The sequence below is a fragment of the Marmota marmota genome, unplaced genomic scaffold (assembly GCF_001458135.2).
Source record: "Marmota marmota marmota unplaced genomic scaffold, marMar, whole genome shotgun sequence".
NCBI lineage: Eukaryota > Metazoa > Chordata > Mammalia > Rodentia > Sciuridae > Marmota > Marmota marmota.
In genome coordinates, this window is record NW_026000221.1 from 5,207,684 (window position 1) to 5,230,559 (window position 22,876).

A 22,876-nucleotide genomic window follows, 5' to 3' on the forward strand; every position below is an offset into this window, starting at 1 on the left:
CGGGGATCCGCCCGCGCGCGCCCACCGCCGGGTCCCGGGGCAATGCCACCCTCAGCGCCGCTTCGCCACTCCTACGGTGCCTCGTCGACCCCCATTACCAAGCTGCAGGGCACCTCACAGCTGGCGCCAGTACCCTGGAGGACTCCGACAAGCTCTCCAAAGAACCAGGGCGGCGGAGCGAGGAAGATCCGCGCCTCGGATTCCGGGGAAGGAAAGCAAGCTGGAGAGAGCCGGAGCGGAGCTGCACTTCACGCTGAAGTTTCCCCTTTGAATCGTCTGGAGTTGTAAGTGGTTTCTGATTGAACACAGCTGTCTAGCTGCTGGCTACGGGCTGTGCGGAGAGGGCGGAGCCAGAAAGAGAAAAGGGTTGGGGGCGGGGGAAAGCCGAGCAGAGGAGACCGTGCTTGGAGGGAGAGCCGGCATCCTTCCAGTTCTCTGCAATAGTAATTACAGGACTCAGGTCCAGAAGGGAGAGAAGAAACAGGAAAAGCCACCTGAGTAACCGAGCAGGAAATTGAAAAAAAAAAAAAAAAAAAACTTCTCTCATAGGAGCCACTTTGCATGATTAAATAAGGTCAAGACAAACCTGAACACTTTACATCAAGCAGCGCTGTGCACCTCTCACGGTACATTAAGATTTTACAAGAGTGTGGGGCGGTCATTTTCCCTGATCAGTCTAAAGTCAACACTGATGGTGTCAATTCACTATCAAACTCCCTCTTTCTGTCGCTAGGGCAGAGTACATTTTCTGCCTGTCCATAATGAATATAAAAATAACTCATCCCTTGAAAGATATAAGATAGGCTCACATTCCCCACCCTCCCCAACCCTCAGATCTTCTTAAAAATTGTACTGCTTATATGAGCACAGCTAGATTTTAGAGTATGACTCAGAAAACCTTCAAGGAATTCTTACATCCAGTGGACCCCATGGGGTCAGAAACCCCCGCCCCTAGAGCTTTGAGTTCCCCTGAGGTAATACATCCTGTGTCTATGGGGAGTGGGTGTGGAGGAGGGAAAAGGCAAAGATTTTATCTCCACGAAGTTAAAGCCCGCTGCATTAGAGATGCACTGGAAATGGTCTGATCCTTTAAAGCAGGAGGTCTGCTGGATTGCTTAAGAAACCTCATCAGTCTCTTTCTACACAATAGGAACAAAATGTCTCCGGCCCCAATGACAGACCTTGGCATTTCCTGAAGCCTTCTATGAAAAAGCCATTGTATTGTTCACTTCCAAGTTCTATTTTTAAAAAAATCGAATAGGATGTTTATTCTGCTCTTTAAGAAGGAGCAAAGAGGGCATCATTTGCATAGATCTTCTTACTTATCGACCCCCCTCCCAGCTTCCTGTAGAGTTCATTCATTGCCTGGAGACCCTGCTGGGATGGGGAAGAGTTTGCTGCTCTTTCTGGAGCTACAGCACCTTGTGCATGGGGAGGGGCTGAGGAGTCACTTTATTTGATTTGCTTATTCATTAAAACCTGCTGAGAACTGACTGTAGTTGAAGCTGGAGACGTTTGTGGATTTGAGGATATTGGTATAGACTCTGCATGTCAAGCATCCATATATCCAAATGCTACAAAATCCAAAAGTTTTTGAATACCCTGTTAGTGCTCAAAAAGTTTCAGGTTTCAGATGATTTTGGATTTTTAGATTAGGGATGCTGAACCCATATAAATATGAAGAAAACTCAAGCACAGTCCCTGCTCTTGAGGTAGTCAAACATGATCAGAAATATACAAATATAGATAGAAAATGATACTTGCCATAAAAGTGGTATAAATGAAGATCAATTGCAATTGAGAGGAGGGAAATATAATTTTGGCTAGGCAGGGTCAGGGAGAAGACTGTGAAGTAATCTCAAAAACAGAAGCGTGTGAGTTCATCTTGGAAGAATGGCTGAGCCCAGTGGAGACGGGGAGTAAGGAGAAGGTATTCCTGGTAGTGGTCCCATTGTGAAAGTATGGGTATAGACTGGAATGGGGAGAGCATGCAGAGGGATTGCAGGCATTCCACTCCAGAATGGAAGCTGAGTGAGAAGAGAGGATCGAAATCAGATCACGAATAGTTTTGAGTCCCAGACTAAAAAAATGCAACTCCTCGATAGGCAACGGAGACCCATAAATGTTTCTGAGCACAGAAACATCAGAGCTGTGCTTTTAGATATCCTAATAGATTTTTATCACACCCTTGAGTAACTAACATGAATTCAAATATGCTAGTGTTAAATGTGATTATGATTTTCAAAGTACTTTTTTGTTGTTGTTGTTATTGAGGATTGAACCCAGTAGCTCTCTACCACTAAGCTCAATTAAAGATACATTATTTTTCATACTACTTGGGCCCTATTGCCAAGCAAATGATGTCACCTGGTGTCCAACCAAAAGAAAAGTGTTTTGTTCATCAGGTGGAGGAAAAACTTTCATTGTTGAACTTGTTAAGCTGACTGTCTGCTGGGTGCAGCGGCACATACCTATAATCCCAGAGGCTCAGGAGCCTGAGGCAGAAGGATCACAAGTTCAAGACCAAACTCAACAATTTAGCAAGCTCCTCCCTCAAAATAAAAAGCAAAATGGTCTGGGGAAGGGGGATGTAGTTCAGTGGTAGAGTGCTCCTGGGTTCAACCCCTAGTACCACAGTATGTCTATGGATAATATAAGGCATTTCCAAGGGTTATGTTGACTGTATGGAATTTTCTTCATAAACAATGACTTCAGAACTTAACTCCTACATAAGATGGAACCACACCACAATCCAGCAGCAGAAGAGGTGGAAGAGTTGAAAGTAGGAAGCAGACTTGCCAATTGGACTATTACAATAGTCCAGCAAGAGGTTAAAAGGGCCTGAATTGCCAGGTGCAGTGGAATACTCCTGTAATCCCTGCAGTTTGGGGAGCTGAGGCAGGAGGATCTTGAGTTCAAACCCAGCCTCAGCAATTTATCAAGTCCCTAAGCAACCCAGTAAGACCCTGTCTCTAAATAAAATACAAAAAAGGGATGTTTGAACATTTTTTCATATATTGATTTTTTTCATATATCCTCTTCTGAGAAGTATCTGTTCAGGTCCTTGACCCCTTTATTGATAGAGTTATTTGGGTTTTTTTTGGTGCTTAGCTTTTTGAGTTCTTTATATACCCTAGAAATTAGTGTTCTATCTGATGTGTGAGGGGTAATAGTTTGCTCCCAGGATGTAGGCTCTCTATTCACCTCACAGATTGTTTCTTTTGCTGAGAGGAAACTTTTTAGTTTGAATCCATCCCATTTATTGATTCTTGGTTTTAATTTTTGCGCTATAGGAGTCTTGTTAAGGAAGTTGGGCTTAATCCCACATGATGAGGATTAGGGCCTACTTTTTCTTCTATTAGACACAGGGTCTGTGGTTTAAAGGGCTGGGGGTGTGGCTCAGTGGTTGAGTGCTCCTGAGTTCAATTCCTGGTACGGAGAAGGAGAAGGAGAAGGAGAAGCATCCATAGTCCATGCTACAGGAAGGAGGGAGGCCTGGAGTCTGGTAAAAGAGTATTTCAAAAATATGAATGTTTTTGTAAATCTGAGGCAACACCAGGCAGATTACCACTGGGAATGAGGAGGAACTGGAAGTGGTGTCCACACACTACTCTTCTGTAAATTTGGTGATGACAGAAATGAGGAGGTTAATCAGTCTCTTGGAGTCAGAAAGCAATGTTGAGTAGAGGGTAGAACAGACATATTTGTAGGTTGGTAAAAACCGTGGAGATACAAGGAGTGGGGATGTGGAGCGAAATTCCCCCCCAAAAAAGGGAGAAAAGGAAGGGCCCAAGGACTAAAACCATGAGATCAGCTTTTGAATAATCTTGGAGAAGACGGGATTCTAGTCCCCTTCCTGGGAGACCAGGAACAGTTGGGTGATCTGTCAAATTTATAGAGAAGACTTTAGACACTGTTTTAGTCAGCTTTTACTTTGCTGTGACTAAAGGACCCAAAACGAATGGTAGAGGAGGAAAAGTTTATTTAAGGGCTCATAGTTTCAGAGGTCTCAATCCAGAGACAGCTGGCTTTATTCTTCAGGTCTCCAGGTGAGGCAGAATAACATGGTGGAAGAATGTGGCAGGGGGAAGCAGCTCTCATGGTGATCAGAAAGCAGAAAGAGAGATCTCCACTTGCCAGATACAAATATATACTCCATAGCCATGCCCCCAATGAACCACATCCTCCAGCCATACTCTACCTGCCTCCAGTTACCACTCAGCTAATCCCATCAGGGATCAATTCACCAATTATGTTAAGGCTTTAACCCAATCATTTCTCCTCCAAACCTTGCATTGTCTCACATGTGAGCTTTTGGAGGACACCTCATATCCAAATCATAACAGACACTACAACTAGTAGCATTTATTTGAAGAGCACACCAGCTTCTTCCTATGATTGTAGAGGAAAACTGAAAGCCAATGACAATTTATCATGAGATTCTGACTCAAGGAAAGGAAGACCTTAGTGACGTCTGTCAATGCAATGGAATGAAGCAGTTGTGATCCCATCCCTTAAATTGTTCAAGCATAGGTTTTAAGATGGTGGGACACTCTGAAGCCAGACATATATAAAAGTAGGGCTTGTTGTATTGAAAAGAAATCTGATTTTTTGTCCTCCCTGTATTAGGGATGGAACCTAGGGATGCTCTACCACTAAGCTACACCGCTAGCACTTTTTTTTTTTTTTTTTTTTTTTTTTACTTTGAGGTTTCTCTAAATTGCTGAGGTTGGTTTCAAACCTGTAACCCTCTTGAATAACTGGTATTACAGGCATGCACCACTGCACCTGATCTTTTTTTTTTTTTAAATTTTGTATTCCATGAAATGAAGATAAGTTTTTGCTATAATTTAAATGCCTTATTTTTTTCTATCTCTTAGTCTTGCTCTCTGCTATCAAAGGCTAAGATAATGCTTTAGACAAGACTGCACCTGGGTCAATATCCTGAGAACATTAGAAATGTGAGAAACATTTCAGCACATCACAGGACAATAAAGCCCCAAGTGTTTCGAACACAAGTCAAAGATCTTAAGCTGGGCATGGTGGCACATACCCCTAATCCCAGTGACTCCGGAGGCTGAGGCAGGAGGATTGCAAGTTCAAGGCCAGCCTCAGCAACTTAGTGAGACCCTGTCTCAAAATAAAATAGAAAAAGGACTGGGAGCATAGCTTAGTGACAGAATGCTCCTGGGTTAAATTCTCAATACTGCTAAAAAAGAAAATAAAAAGTCTCGAGATTACAGCTCACATAGTTGACCAAGTGTATTACTGTATTTGACTACAAATTCTTCCATATTGTATCCATGACAGCATGATTTCTCCAAGAAGCTTCTCCCAATCTGTTTGTGTGTGTGTGTGTTTTACTGGGGTTTTAACCCAAGGGTGCCCTGCCACTGAGTCACACCCCAGCCATTTTTATTTTGAGACAGCATCTCACTGTAGTTGCCCAGGCTGGCCTTGAACATGGGGGATCCCCCTGCCTCAGCCTCTGGAATAGCTGGGATTATAGGTACATATCACCATAGCGGCTAGTTTCTCCTAGTCCTTCTGCTTTAGCAGAGATTAAACTCCTAGTGAGAGGTGTAGGCAAGAGGTGGCAGTGGAATTTATCAAGTTCAGGGAGTAGTTACGGGAGAAGGAGGAAGAACTGCTTTCTACCTTGACAATACTGCTTGGGTTCCTCTCCTTCTCAGACCTTGTGTTCCTAACAGGCCAGTCTCTTTAAATCTGGTCACTAATATTAGAGGAGGCAGCTGTAGTCCTGGGAAAATTTTTCTGTAAGTGGAAGCTGCTGGTTGTATAACTGGAAGAGACTGTACCAATTCCATGCTGCTGGCATACTGGCCTTACTTTTCAGGCCGGTCTGGCCCTCTGTGTATAGCTGCTCATCTCAGTAACTCTCTAGTTGAGGTTCCATCCTAGGACTGATCTGTATTCTCCAATGGCAGTGAATATCAGGTTAATCAAAGCAGCCCAGCATTATGGAAATTGACTGAATCCTTGGGACTGGCTGGCCTGGTTTCTTTGTCTCTACCCCTGGGGCTCATAAGCCACCCTTGCCTGCCCCACTGTCTGTTGAAGGGTGTCTGCCCTTCTCCAGCCCATGCAAGGTCCCAGACTCCAATATTTCCCCTTTTCTCCATGATTCTCCTAAGCTAAATAAAATGTAAATACCGAGGTTTTAGGAATTAAGCACAAGGGGGAAAAAATAATCTTCTCAACCATGCCCTAAGTATTTACATTGTAAAAAGAGGATGCTTTGAAATAATTCCTAAGGTGGTAAGATTTCCTGAAGAAGACAGTGAATTTTGAGAGGCAAGAGGGATTTTGGAACCATGTGGAGACTCAGGAAATTCCAATCCTCTAAGTTCTTAAAGGTTGTAAAAGTTAAGAAGCCCTCAAAGTATACCCTCAACAGAATTTCCTGCCCTAAATCTATAAGCCCAGCTTACTCTCCCACCCCATGACTCCAGAAATGTTCTCGCTATCCAACTCCTATGGCCCTGTGTTCAATCAACAGGCCCAAGTCTTGGGTGGGGAGCCTCTAGCCAGCGTCCATGGCCTGCCCAATTGCAGATATCATCAGCTCCAGTGCTGCAACACAAAGAATTCAGAAAGCATTGCCCTGAGTGATCTACATCCTTGTCTCTGAGTCCTCAGAGAACACAACAAAGATCCAGAAGGACTCCTACAGTGCCCTAGTGCTTTCTTGCATCCCTCTCACTTCGGTTAGAATACACAGAGTCAGCAGGTCTGTGGTGTTCATTCAGAAAGAGAAAAGAACAACTGCATGCATTGTGCCATGTGTGTCCTGGAATGAGTGGTGTATGGGACAGAAACGATCCTGCTTCACAGAGCTAGTGTGCTTGGTGAAATGATTACTAAATGCATGAAGAAGATAGAGACAGCTGTGGTGGATGCTGTAAAGGAAGGAAATATGATGCGGATACAGGACCCTTTGGTGGAGTGGGCCAGGAAGGCCTCAATGAAGTGATGTCACCTCAGAATACAGGCCAAGAAGGAACCGACTAGGCAAAATGTGGGGACACATGACCAGGCAGAGGGAACACCCTAGGGCAACAAAGGGTTTGACCATCAAAATATTTCAATAAACTTCAAATTTTAACTTAAGTTTCAATTTCAGTGAAAAGGTAGACAGTGAGATAGAACATGATGAAAACAGTTGCTGGAGGAGGCGGGTTCTACAGGGAATGTGTAGACAACGATTTCACTCTGTGCATCGAGATGCTGCAGGGGATCTTCAGCAGGGCAGAGACATGACTCAATTTACATTTTTTAAAATTTATGTATATATTTATTGTTTTTGTTACTGGGGATTGAACCCAGGGGTACTTGACCACTGAGCTGCATTCCCCAGCCCTTTTTTTATATTTTATTTAGAGACAGGATCTTACTGAGTTGCTTAGTGCCTTGCTAAATGGCTAAGGCTGGCTTTGAACTCATGATCCTCCTGCCTTAGCCTCTTGAGCCACTGGGATTACAGGTGTGTGCCACCACACCGGCTTCAATTTACTTGTTTAAAAGATAAATATGTTCCTTTACAAACTCTACTAGTAGATAACCTAAAACATAAACCATGGACAGTCCCTCCTTGCTGCTAATAAATGCAGAAGAGTTGATAGAATGTCCCTATTTTGCAACCTCTAATGAATTAATACAAGTTGAACAGCCAGACACATGAGGTCTGATGGGAAAAAAAAAAACCAATATGACCTATAAAGCCATCTTAGCAGTTTTAACGCATCCCTCACGACTAAACACTCAGGGTCACTCCAGGTGAACTGGGCTGCACGAAATAACCACACAAGAGACAGAGATACCTTTTTCTTTGGGGTCCTGTGACGGCTCCTCTGAACTTAAGGGACCGCAGAAAGAGAGAGAGCACATGTTGAACCCTTTTATTGGAGAGAAGCCATTCAAATGAGGCAAAGGGTCAGGTTTCAGGGGGTTGAGTCTAGCTTCATGATGTCTGCGGTCAGCAGGTTGACTGACATCTAGGGAGGCCATGCCCATTTCATGTGCTGTGTGGGGATCATGGCAGAGCAAGGCCCGGCCAAACAGAGGGGCAACATTGGTTCAGTCTACTTTGTGTGCTCAATACTCATAGTTCACACACACACAGCCCATGGCTGGCTTGCCACATCTCCCCATTCTCATCACTCAAGGCTAAGGGGCACTTGATTCCTATGTGGCAGCTCCCGACAATGAAGCAATGTTACATTTTCTACAGGGATGCAATTAGCAAAATCTAGACAATAGCTCTACAGAAACAAAAATCTGGATTCTTCAACAAGTAAATTACAAAGGGGAAAGAAAGCAAGTGAGCAAGTGATACATTAAAGGAAGGGGAGCTTTATGGATTAAAAGAGACTCAAAGACCTATCAACCATCTGCAGTATGTGACCTCTTGCAAGATTGAATCTAATAAATTAACAACTGTAAAAAAATATATGAACTATACCAATTGATATTTGTATCAGAAATATACCTTTTTGGATATTCGATGATATTAAGAAATTACTAATTTTTAATGTTAATGCTAATTTAAAGGAAGTAAGTCCTTTCAGAAATATATATTGAAATATTTAAGAATGAAATGATCTAACACCTGGGACTCATGTCAAAATACTACAGGAGGCAGGGTAATAGAAGAGGTTATTAATGAAACAGACTGGCATAAGTGAATTTATAAATTAAAGCCAAATGACCAGGTATTTGGGAATCTATGTTAACTTCTGCCCACTTGTATATGTTTCAAATCTTCATAATACACAAGTTTGAGGAGATTGCCAATGAAGAAGTGTCTGGTTTTGGAGATTTCTGGTGACCTTGAGAGGAGCAATGTCATTTCATGGTGGAGATATGTAGAAGCTAGATTGAATAGTGTGGATTAAATAGTGTCCAGGAAGTGAAAAATTTGAAAGCACATAGAGATAACTTTTGCCCTAAGCCTCACTACTACTGAGCCATCAGAATGAGTTTGTCCTATCCTGGCTGGGTTTTCGTCTTATTGTTTGTGAAGTTGCCTACACTGCTTAAGACTCAATGACTCTACTGGGAAGTAGCTGTTTGAAATTTGGTCAGCCTGTTTGAAATTTCTAAGAAAAGCAGTACTTGCAAACTATTTCCAGATTAAATCTCACACATAGAACAAACAAACAAAAATCCAACTTTCTCCAACTGCAAATATAACTCAAGCAAAGGAAGAACCCCCGTGCTCATTAATTATATTCATGGACTGCCTCACACCCAGCCTAGGCATTCTAATAACCTAGAATCATTTGGTATCAATTCCTGCCTTTATCCGTGGGGAATTCCCATTTGAGATTTTGTGCCTCATGAAAGCCTCATGTGATGCTTCAAAACTGCCTGACTGTCTAACAAGATATTTTGGAGCCCAAAATTTTATATATGTATCTTCACTGATTGATAGAGTATCTTTTTATGCGTTTGTCCTTAAATTTCTTTAAACTCCATCAGATTCTCTAAGGAAAAGAAAAACAATCAGTGGAGATTAGGGATTTGGAAATCCAAAGAAGTTAAAAGAAAGAAAGAAAGAAAGTGTTAAGTCCTCATTGGAGTACCTGCATATGTTTAATTTCCTGGAAATGAAAACAAAAAAAAAATTAGATGCGTAAAAATAGATGTAGTAAAATTTGGAGAACATGCTTAAATTAAATGAATTCCAAATGCCTGCCACTGTTATTTCTGGAGCTCTTTGGGCTAAAACAGAATCATCATTCCATTGCTCTCTTTTAGCCAGAATATGTTATAGCAGCTGTTCAAAAGGGGCAGAGAAATTATCAATGTAACATAATGCCTCATCTACCTCGTGACAAAAGAGCCACAAAGCTGAGGGGTGAAGGAGGTTCTGAGACAAAAGCTGGGAAAAGCCACCTTCCCAGTCTTTGAGTCCACAAAGTGCCTGAGGATGGAGTGCTGTGGTAGAGATTCCCACAGGGACACTCTGGGGTCTGAGGAATGGGCTCTTGCCTCCCTTGATGAGTAAAACTTCCCTCTCTCAGCCACCCTCAGTTGCTTTGCACAATTGTCACATGAGTTGATACTTTCCCTTCTGAGCAAATACTCTTCAGTTTCCATTTCCTGCCATGACCCTTACTTGTGCTGTAGTGACACTCCCCTCTCCCAGTTAATGTCTTTTTATGCAACTGACAGACACTTTGGTAGAATCATGTCTAAAATTTGTCACTTTCCACCAAAACTCAACTTTAATTGCAGCTTACAGATTTCTGTAAATGGAAGCATTGTTTCCAGACTAATAACTGGAGTCATTTTGGGGTCTCTGCCTTCATCCTCTCTTCTAGCCATGAAGCCCCTTCCTTCTTCCCACTTGCTCTCTCTCTTGTAGCACCATCTTTCCGGCCTCATCCCTTCCATTTTGGTAACTGTAATTAACACTGTGACTCAACTCCAAATCATTCTGCATATTCCAGGGCAGCTATTCTTCTCTGAAGTACAGCGTGGTGTTACACCATTCTAGTAGTTATATTTTATAAGGATTATTGAGGTATAATTCACACATCATAAAATTTGCCTTTTAACATACACAATTCATGAGTTTTTAGTATATGCACAACGTTGTGCAACCATCACCAATATGTTATTTAGAACGTTTTTAAAAATACCTTTATTTTATTTATTTTTTTATGTGGTACCAAGGATGGAACCCAGGGCCTTGCACATGCTAGGTGAGTGCTCTACCGCTGAGCCACAACCCCAGCCCCTAGAACTTTTTTTTATCACCAAAAGAAATCCACACTCATTAATAGACATTCTTCAACCCTCTGCCTAACCCTGACAATCATTAATCTTTTTTGTATCTCCATAGATTTGCCTGTTCTGAACTTTTCATATAATAGAATAAGACAATTGTGGCTCTTTGGCCTTTTTTCACTTAGCATATTTTTAAGGTCCATCCATGCTGTAATAGGTATTAATATTTCATTCCTTTTTGAGAGGACAGGGAAGGAATACCAGGGATTGAACTCAGGGGCATTCAATCACTGAGCCACATCCCCAGCCCTGTTTTTATTTTATTTAGAAACAGGGTCTCACTGAGTTGCTTAGTGCCTTGCTTTTGTTGAAGCTGGCTTTGAACTCGAGATCCTTCTGCCTCAGCCTCCTGAGCCACTGAGTCATTCCTTTTTATTGCCAAATAATATTCCATTGTATTGGTAGACCGCATTTTGTTTATCCACTCATCATGGATGGATATTTAAGTTGTTCCCACTTTCTATTATGAATACTGTTGCTATGAAAATTTGTGAGCAAGTTTTTATGTGGAGGTATGTTTCTAATTTCCCACCTAGAGATAGAATTGCTTATTAATAGGGGAATTCTATGCTTAACATTTTGAGGCACTACCAAAATTGTTTTCCAAATGGCTGCCTTTCAGATTTCCATCAGCAATCTTTAAGTATTTCAATTTCTCCACATTCTGCACTTATTATCCATCTTTTTATTGTAGTCCATATGGTTTTAATTTTCATTACCCTGAAGAATGTGAAGGTTGAACATTTTCTCTTGTGCTTTTTGGTCATTTGTATGTCTTCTCTGGATAAAAGTCTATTCAAATCCTTTGCTTGTGTGTGTGTGTGTGTGTGTGTGTGTGTTTATGTGATACTGGGGATCAAACACAAGACCTCATTTATGCTAAGCAAGCAGTCTACCACTGAGTACTGTCCCAAGCCAACACATTTTTCAATTGGGTTGTCTTTTGTCATTGAATTTTAAGAGTTCTTTACATATTCTTATGAGGAGACCCTTATCAGATGTAAACTTGCAAATATTTTCTTTCATTTCATGGTTTATATTTTATGAAGTCCAATTTACCTATTTTTTTTCTTTTATCACTTGTGCTTTCATTGTTATATTTAATAAACTATTGCATAATACAAGTTCACATAGATTTACTGCCATTTTTTGTAATAATTTTATGATTTTAGCTCTTGTATTGATGTCAATGATCCATGTTGAATTATTTTTAATATAGTATAATAAAGGGTCCCACAGCTATCCCACTTCTTGGTATTTTCCAAAAAGATCTAAAATCGGCAGACTATAGCAATACAGCTGCCTCAATGTTCATAGCAGCACGATTTATAATAGCTAAATTATGGAATCAACCCAAGTGCCCATCAATAGGTGAATGGATTAAGAAATTGTGGTATATGTATACAATGGAGTTCTACTCAGCCATAATGATAATAAAATTATGGCATTTTCTGGTTAATGAATGAAAATGGAGAATATCATGCTAAGTGAAGTAAGCCAAACTCAGAAACTCAAAGTTCAAATATTTTCTCTCATATGTGGAAGCTAGAGTAAAATAAAGGAAAGGGGGAAGAAAGGATAGGATATCATAAAGATAAAGGGAACATCAGTACTGTAGAAAGAGATTGAGAGACAAGCTACAAGGTTGGGTAAGTGGGGGACAATGCAGAATGAATTATTTTTTAAAACCATGTGAAGCAGCCAGGCGCAGCGGTGCATGCCTGTAATCCCAGTGGCTCAAGAGGCTGAGGCAGGAGGATCACAGGTTCAAAGCCAGCCTCAGAAACTTAGCAAGGCGCTAAGCAACTTAGCTAGACCCTGTCTCTAAATAAAATATTAAAAAGGGCTGGGGATGTGGCTCAGTGGTTGAGTGCTCCTGAATTCAATCTCCAGTACCAAAAAAATTAAATTAAATTAAAAAATCACATTAGGTGCATGTTTATTCAGGTGTTTTGCTGCTGTGACTAAAAGATCCCAACCAGAACAACTGTACAGGAGGAAAAGTTTATTTGAGGGCTCATGGTTTCAGAGGTCTTCGTCTACAGAAGGCCAGCTTCATTCCTCAGGGCTTGTGATGAGGCAGAACATTATGACAGAAGAGTGTGGCAGAGGGAAGAAGCTCACATCATCCGGAAGCAGAGAGTTCCCACTGCCAGATACAAATTTAGACCTAAAGCCACACCCCAATTCCCACCTCCTCCAGCCACACCCGACTACTTCATTTATCACTGAGTTAATCTCTATAAGGGGATTAAATCACTGATCAGGTTAAGAGTCTTACAACCCAATCATTTCTCCTCTGAACCTTCTTGCATTGTCTCACACGTGAGCTTTTGGGGGACACCTCACCTCCAAACCATAGCAGTGCATATGTAAATATACTACAGGGAATTTCACCTTTATGCATAAGGAAAAAGAACCAATCAAATACAAATGAAGAGACAAGTCAAAGAAAGTCTAGTAAAGTAGAGGAACAACAGGAGAGAGGACAGGAGGGAAAGTGGGGGAAATTGAATTCCATGCATGTATGAGTTTGGGAGGATAAACTCAGCTAGTATGTATAAAGCTCTAATAATAATAAAGAAGATAAGGGTCCCAACTTCATTTTTGGATATCCAATTGTTCCAAAACTATTTGTTGAAAAGATTATTCTTTTCCTCCATTGAGATTTCTTGGAGCCCATGTTGAAAACGAATTGACCATAAATGTAAGGGTTTATTTCTGGACTCTCAAATCTATTCCATATAGGTGTTTTTGTTTGTTTGCTTGCTTGTTTGGTTTTCAGTACTAGGGATTGAACCTCAGGTGCTCTACCACTGATACATCCCCACCCCTTTTTATTTTTATTTTGAGACAGGGTCTCACCAGTTGCCTAGGCCAGCCTCAAACTTGTGATCCTCCTGCCTCAGTCTCCCATGTAGCTGGAAATATAAGCATGTGCTACCACATCCAGCTGTATTCCCTATATTTGTATATCTATCTTTTGCCAGTACTACAAAGTTTTGATTTATTATTGTTTTGTGCTAAATCGTGAAACCAGAAAGTGTGAGTTCTCCGATTTTAATTTTTTTCTTTTCTTTTTTCTGGTTGTATACAAAGTATATTCGCACCAATTTGTGTCTTCATATATGTACTTTGGATAATAATGATCATCACATTCCACCATCATTTATAACCCCATGCCCCCTCCCTTCCCCTCCAACCCCTCTGCCCTATCTAGGGTTCGTCTATTCCTCAAGGTTGCTTTGGCTATTCTGAGTCCCTTGCACTTTATTTTATTTTATTTATAGTATTGGTATTGGGGTTGAATCTGAGGTGCTTTATTACTGATACAGTTCCTCAGTCCTTTTTTAAAAAAATAGTTTTAGTTACAAATGGACACATAACTTTATTTTATTTGTTTATTTTTTATGTGGTGCTGAGGATTGAACCCAGTGCCTCACACGTGCTAGGCAAGCACTCTGCCACTGAGCCACAGCCCCAACCCCGCAGTCCTTTTTTAAATTTTACTTTGAAACAGGGTCTTACTAATTTGCTGAAGCTGGTCTCAAACTTGTAATTTTCCTGCTTCAACCTTCTGAGTCAGGTTACAGGCCTGTGCCATTGTGCCTGGCTTCCTTGCATTTTAATATGAATTTTAGTATCGGCTTGTAAGTAGCAAAGAAGCCAGCTTGGATTTTGGTAGTAACACACTGAATCTGTAGGACATTTTGGGGACACCAACATCTTAATATTAACTCTTTCAATCCATGAACATGGAATGTCTTCCCATTTCTTAGGTCTTCTTTGACATCTTGCAATGATGTTTTGCAGTTTTCAGTATACACATTTTGTACTTCCTTTGTTATATTTATTCCTAAGGATGTAATTTTTAAATCTACTATAAATGGAACCATTTTCTTAACTTTATTTTCAGATTACTCATTTACTCCTAATGTATAGAAATGCAATTGATTTTTCATATTGCTCTTGTATCTGCAATCTTGCTGAACTCATTTATTCCAAGTTTGTGTGGATTTGGCGGGGGGAGATTTTTCTATGTCCAAACTACTGTCTTTGGCAAATAGAAATAGTTTTATTTTTTCTTTTCCAATTTGAAATCTTTTCTTTTTCTTATCTGACTCCAACATAATTTTGAACAGAAGTGAAAGAAGCAGATATCTTTGCCTTATTGGTCACCTCTAGGGAGAAAACACTCATTCCTTCATTGTTAAGTATAATAGTAGCTATAGGTTTTTTCATTGATGCCTTTTTATCCAATCAGTTTCATCTCTCACTGAATGGGAAACATTTCTCTAACCAGTGTGGTTTTCTTATATTCTTATGAGTATCAAGCTCACTCCTACAGTCTTTTTCCTCTCACCCTCTCTCCTCACTACAGTATTAGCCCCATTTGCCTCTCTGAACCCCAACAACTCTTTAACTCTTGTCCTGAATCTGATACTCTCCTATCTCAAGTTCTTCAGCACTGCTGGCCTTGATAGCTTCATTCAAAAGTGAGTTGTATGATTCTCAGCGCAACTAGGTAAACTGTGTTGGTATTAGAAAATGGAAATAATTCTTATTCAGTTGGTGCATAAGTACTGCTCCAGATCATGAAGTGCCCACTCCCAGCCCTTTCACTGCCCAGTCTGCTTAACCCCATCGCTAGAATCCTCCAGAACTTTCCGAATTTGAGCAGCCACAAGACTAATAATTTGCTCAGTTGAAGTCTTTAGATCTTCCTCTATGACTATGGACAATATTGTGGATATTTTCCCTGAAGAAAAGAGATTATATTACTTAAGCAAATATACCCAAATACATTTTCCAGTTAAATTATCCTCATTCTCATAGGATTTCCTAGCAGCATTGGAATCAGCATCACCTACCTCTTTTACCACTCTCTGAATAGAAAATTCACTTATGGTTCCATGTTCTACACAACGACTTTCTTTCTCTTCTTCCCTCCTTCCCTCTCTTCCCCACTTCCTTACTTCATTTTCTCCTTCTTCTTCCTTTCCTTCCTTTCTGCTCACCTACCTTCCTTTATTCCCTCCTTCCTTCTTACTGTGTTTCATACCCTTATTGATCTTTAAGGATTTCAGTTCCACAACTAGCCAGACTCCAGAATATTTGGCTTATTTTCACAGTGATGAGGAACACAACTATCTGAAGTCACCATCAGTTGTCTCTCAGCCCCCCAAAGCTTGTTATGTGGAAGTCTACCAGGGTTGGAATGATGCGGTCCCCTCCAAAATTCACTTTGAAACAATCCCCAATCAAAGTAGGAGGCGTGGCCTTTGGGAGGGTTTTGCCCAGGTAAATGGGATTAGCACTTTTGTCAAAGAGCTCAAGGCCAAAGGGAGCACACTTGCTCTTCTGCTCTCCCACCAGGTTAAGACAGCATCCCTCCTCTGCAGACAATGCAGCAACTGGGAAGCATCTGCAAGCAGAGGGCAGCCTTCCCCCTACACCAGTCCTACTGGCACCTTGATCTGGGACCTCCCAGTCCTCTGAACTGTGGGAAATAAATGTGTCTTCTTTATAAATTACCCAGTCTGTGATATTCTGTGATAGCGGCACAAAGCTAAAGCTTCTGGCATGAGAGAAAGCTTGCACAGAACTTTGTCCACCCTTATTTCTCCCTCAGATCCAAAATATGAAGTTTTTTGATTCCCTTCATTCACACAGCTCATACTTAACTGTATTTATTTGAAATTACTTTTCAAACACCTTCCTCTACTTCTGGCACCAGAGATAGGGATGGAAATGTGTCACATGGGAAGTAAAAGCTAACTAACTGTGAGTTGCAAATAGCTGTTTTTTAGGGGAATTTTGGAATTTGAAAAAAAAAAAAAAGGCTAACAATTTTAAGTTGCTTTCTTTTATCTTCCCTAAGGTAGGAAACTTTTTTCCAAAGTGAATGCTTTTCTAGATTCTTGAGACAACAGCATTAAATTAGTGCCATTTCATATTATGTCCTTTCCTCTTTAAAGAAATACTTATCACCCATTGTGCATCGTGGTAGGCACTAGATATATAACAGCAATTAAAAAGAGACACACCAGAACTGCCTTCACTTGAGCTTAGCACCGCAATGTGGTAAGACTGTGAAGAAGGCCCCCGTCTTAGTCCCTCTGTGCAGACACTTCTTTTGCCTGTAACTTTGCAATGTTCTTCCACTCTGACTCTAGCCTTGTCCATGTGACTTGCCTTGGCTGATAGAAAAATCTTCCACTAACGTGTGAGAGTGCCTGAGCTAGCCTTTTGGAGGATAATGTACATATGGGGCAGTTGCCCCAGTCACCCAAACCAAGGCCTAGATAGATCAACCACCAACCAGCTTTCTCCAGATACACAAGGGAGTCCTGTCCTTACAGCCAAGAACAGCAGCTGTCCTGCCAACTCCCAACTACCCTCAGACACGTGAGCATAAACATATTAAATGTCACTGTGATTTCATGGTGTTTTATTACCTAACCTTACCGTGATACATTGCTTAACCATACAAAATGAACATAAAATTACAACTGCATTATGTCCTCTGAAGGACGGCAATATAGAAATAGGAAACACATAAAAGGTAGAGTTGACTTAGACTGGGTGGGCAGGGAAGTCAAGGTCTACTTTTTTTTAAAAGGGAAAAATGTGTAAGCTAAGATCTAAAAGACATGTAGAAGGTAACTAGGTGAAGAACAGAGGAAAGAGTTATTCAAGTCACAAGACCAGTATATGCAAAGGCCCTATTGAGAAAGAGTACAGATATTTAGTTACTTATAAGGCCAATGTGGCTGGCTGGAGTATTGAGATGAAGGGGATAATGCAAAACAACAAAAATAATAATTAAAAGGCTAGAATAAGCAGTGACTAAAAAAAAAAGGAGAAAGCCTTATAGCATAGAAAAGGTTTGAGACTTTATCCAAGGAACTATGAGACTCATGGAATGGTTTTAAGATGGTAATGACAGTTGTTTTTCTCACATGCTCACCTTTTTCTGAAGTGGGTAGGAAATTTCTCAAATACACACCTTGAAATTTGTCCATGAATTTCACAACCTCTAAAGCAAGGATATTTATTTATTCAATGAACATTTATTGATATGGTCCAATTTGGAGTAAGTAAATGATTCAGATTAAATAAATGAATGACCCTGTACCAAGTCACCTAATAGGCACTGGAGAGGAAAACAGACATGGCTCCTGCCTTTGATATGCTCGTGGTCTGATCAGGCGGGTTCACCTCTACTTTTTTTAGATATAAAAAAGAGGTCTCACTGTTAATCCAGAATGATATGAATAATGCACTTTTAAAAAATGTGAAGAGGAGCATCTACTTCTGTGAGGGCCAAATTACTGCTCCTGTTCTGCCTGAGACTCTCTGTCAGGTATTATCTGACACTTGGTGGTTGAGGGGGAAATGAGAGGCAAATAAGGAGGAGAGATCCAGGTGTCTGCCCAGTATGGAAGTCCATCTCCTAATCCAGAGGTCACAGGTCAGTATGGACATTCACCTAATGACTTGGACTTTTATTTTCTAAAAATGTTCTTTGTTCTTTTCACCAAACCCAGAAAGATACCTATAATTAATTCTAAGTAGATATTCCAGATTTTCTTGAAGTTCCTAGGAAGGCCTGCATATGAATCTGTCATTTTCTAGGGAAAATGATGGAGTAAAATCAAAGGGTTTATTGATGGAGAGCAAAGCTCCTAAGAAAATTAATTCTATAAACCAAGAGAATATGAGAATAAAAGGTTAAAATCTAGAATAGTGAGCAAAACTCTAAGAAGAGCCCTAAGACCAGTCCTGCCAGACCCTTGAACTGACTTCTCAAAGTGAACATTATGAGGCAGTGGGGCCAACGGTGGGGAGTAGAGGGTCCCACTGCAGGTCTTCCTTGGTCCATGTTACCATGTGCACTTGCAACACTCCCAATGTCTGGTTGCATGCTGGGTGGAGTGAAGCAAAATGTTCTGTCAGGTGAGATGCTGATACTTTCAGCACTTACCTGCCCCATTCCTGATTTTGAACAACTCAGGACATTCAGGGAAATGGAAGCCCCATAAAACTCCAAAATTGCTCTCCATCAATAGGTAAGAAATTGTTTTATAATATAAGACATTATAAATGCTATTCCTATTCACAGTCTGTAAAAATAAAGTCTATGATCCTTACTATGTTTTTAAGGTGGAGGTATTTTTAAAGTGGAGCTAGAGATTTAAGAAGATAGAAGATATTAAATAGAAATCCAATGCTCATTTCCCATTTTTCTTTCATCTGTGCTACTGACTCCCCAAATTCCTAATGATATTCATTGCCAGTGAGCTTTTTTTCAATAGCAGTTTCCAAAAATGCTGTTTCTTTCATTATTAGAGCTTGAATGCTTGAATATTCTTCACATACTACATACAATGATAAATGCAGTAGGTGTTCAACAAATTATGGACATTAGGCTATTTTTAATAGAACAAAAATAGAAAATATTGACAATTTAAAATTGTCAAGCAATATGAAGTTTTGCTGCACACGGCCAATTTAGAAAGGCAAGTTGAATCGTGTTATAGAAGTAATCTCAATAGCATCTTGAATGGTCAAATGCTTTTCATTCACTTTTTTAAAAATATGACAGCAAAAGCCTGGGATGATTGGATCATTTCTTCTCATATTATGCCCAGCAGACTATTTTATAGGAAATGGGGGGAAAGAAAAGAGGACCCTCAAGAAATGTTTGTTGTATTAAATAGGAGAATCTACTTAATATCAGTCACATTCACAATTGAAGGCCAAAAACATAACTTGATAATATTGCTTAAGACCCTTTGAGCTGCTAGCTGAATTAAATGCTAATAAGAAATAAGAAAAGGAGGAAATAAGTTTGTAAGCCTCATCTGCTAGCAAAGTCAACTACCTATGTCTTGATGGAAATGAATTCTCATCAGGGTTGACTATTCTCTTACAAGTTATTTATATTTCTGTCATGATCCAATAAGTTCTAAGAGCAAAAGACACCACATTTCACATAGCCCACATGAGCCCTGGCACATCTAATCTTCAATCTCCACTTTTAATTTATATCTGAGAAATGAATGAATGGGCAACTACAGGGATATAAAAGCCAGGGTCACATAAACATAATGCATAACTCTATTACACCTGATGCCCCGTTCTGAACAAATAAACTGTATTAGATGTGCTGGCTTTGTATCAAGAGGGTAAAGCAAACTGCTCTCCCCCTGGCAGTCATGCAAAGTCTGTCAAATAACACAGCATTCAGCCCAATGACTTGATGCGTGTGTGTGTGTGTGTGTGTGTGTTGTGTGTGTGATATACACATACATGCATATATGATATATATATATATACATATATATATATATATACATATATATATATATATATATATATATATGAAACGAATGTTTATTTTGTTTTAATAACATTCCTTCTTAATTTAAGCAAGGCAAAATGGAAATAACACTGGAACAGATGCAAAAGCATGGTGAAAAATGTCTTCTTGGACAAAGCTATTTTAATGAAAGCAACATTCTATGTGTTCTCCCTGATTTCTCCTTAGTATTCAACCACCCAAATTAGATTCACTTCACTGGCTGTCTTCATCAGATTTCATAAAACTGGGGACCAAAAGAAATAAAAGGTGAGGGTTTTCCTCAAAGCAGGATGCTAGGTTTTGAAACAAATATTCATATTAAGTGAAGGAACTTGATTAAATCCACAATTCAAGATAATGATGAACTGAATGCTGGAACTCAGCTGCCTGACACACTTTAGCATGTGAATTAGATTTTCTCTTAGCTAATGCACTAAAAAAAAAAAAAATACTACATTCAAACATCTCCCTTCAGGGAATTGGCCATTTGTGGAATAAATAGGCCCTTGGGTCCACATGGGGCTTGGCTTACAATTTCTGAATTTGCTAAAAATGTGAGTTTATTACCCCATATTAAAATGGACACTGGTAGATTACATGAGCATATGACACTGTAGTGGGCATGTCTATTTAATTAAATGTGCCATCACTCAAACGTATACAGGTGTACCAGCAATTGTTCTCATGAATGATAATTCCCCCAAATTGATGTTTATGGCCAGATGCTAATGAAGGTACCTCAGACCAGGAAGCCAGTACGTGTGGGGCTGATGGGAGAAGGGTGGTCATAATGGACGACTTGGATCTTCCGAAGCACATTCACAACTCTGTAGCAAAATGTTTTCCATAAAGCCTTCATTCCACAAATAGAATTTAAAAACGGGATTGTAGCATATGGCCATGTAAATTGTAAATGCGAGCCACATGTCTTCAACAATGCCAATGTGGTGGGCTGAGGAAGATGCAAATGGGGAAAGGTGTGCTATTAAGTTGGCTACCTCACAATACCCAGATGGCCCAGAGATTCCAGAGCCCTTTTGTGAATATAAAAAAGAAAAATATAATCCAGATACTGTCACATCCTTCTAAGACTTCACATAGTTTCCACATCATAAAGTGCACAGGGAGACCTATGTGCTGCAGGAATCAAAGAAAAAAGGAAATAAATCAATTATAAAGAGGTAGAGGCCAGATGATTTCCAATGATTGACACTGTGCTGTAGGAATGATAATTACATCTTGAAGTGTTTGTTAGCTTGGGATCAGCTAAGATTTGAATACATCTGTTTTTCAAAAACATTGTACTCCAGACTTTACATACATGTGTGTCACTGTTAGTGCCATTTTGAGATGAAAACAACTAAAGCTGAGAGAGAGAAAATAATTTTTTCAACATCACAAAGTTAGTAAGTGTAAGTGCCAGATCAGAGATGCAGATTTCAAGTCTAAGTGACTCCAGAGTCTGTCCCCTGTCCCCCCCCCACTGTGCCCTGTGTTATTAGGGATTGAACCCAGGGCACTCTATCACTGAGCTAAACCCCGAGGCCTCTTTTAAAATTTTTCATTTGAGACAGGATCTCACTAAGTTGCTGAGGCTTTGAACTTGGGATTCTCCTGCCTCAGTCTCCCAATAGCTGGGATTATAGGTATGTGCCACTGCTCCCAGTTCCTATTCTTTCTCTGCACAAGAATTCATCAAGGAAATCTTTCATGTATGGCCTTTACAACTTGCCAGACTACATAACATCTGTGTTATAATCTACTTAACAGTTTTCTCTAAACTGATAAATTTATACTTCAAAATAGTTAAAGTGAAAATATTATAATGCTATTATTAATGGAAAAGAATTGTCAGTGGCCTTAAGCAGAAAGCAACTATAAAAATGATTTAAATTCTACCTAAATACTGTTGCCTAGCAAAGCTCTGATTATGGGGCCCACCTTTTCCTTATAAAGAAGGTTCTGAGGGCTGGGGTTGTGGCTCAGTGGTAGAGAGCTTGCCTAGCACATGTGAGGCACTGGGTTCAAGCCTCAGCACCACATAAAGATAAATAAATATGGGTATCATGTCCATCTACAACTAAAATATATATATAATTTTTTTAAAGAAGGTTCCAAAAGTTAAGGAGGTATTACAGAACTCCCTGCACCCAAATGAAGCTTTTTCCTGATCTGAACAGAAGGACTAAAAGAGTACTAAAAAGAGAATTCTATTCCTGTAGTGTGATAGTCTTGCTTGATGTCACATGGGTGTGCCACCTGTAATCACTGTGCCTACCACCTGTAGCATTCCAGCCATGCTTTGGGAAAGTGTGCACCATTGGCTGGGCTTTGCTTTATTTTTTTTCTGTTAGTTGGAAGAAAGGAAGATAAAAATGAAATGATTGGATCTGATTTTTTTTCCGAATCAAAATTCGAAGCTTTGCCTTGGAAAAGTCAAGCTGAAACTTCCTAGTGCCTTACCTAGTCCTGAATGAACCTGACTTGAAGAGTGGTCACCCAAAGATATTTCTGAGCATAATTTCCATCCTGGGTTTCTTACCTTCTATAAAAAGTACAGAACGACAGCATACCATTTGAATACCAAGATTCTTACCACAAAAAAATTGAAAAACCAAGTCCATCTCTCTCTCTCTCTCTCTCTCTCTCTCTCTCTGTCTCTCATACACACACACACACACACACACACACACA

The 22,876-nt window shown here is 40.1% G+C and overlaps 1 protein-coding gene across 3 annotated transcripts in view; it reads right to left on the bottom strand.

The window, feature by feature from the left end:
- The window catches only part of Mcc (MCC regulator of WNT signaling pathway), a 445,938-nt gene that overhangs the window by 260,224 nt on the left and 162,838 nt on the right, over positions 1-22,876 (bottom strand). The window lies entirely within an intron of this gene.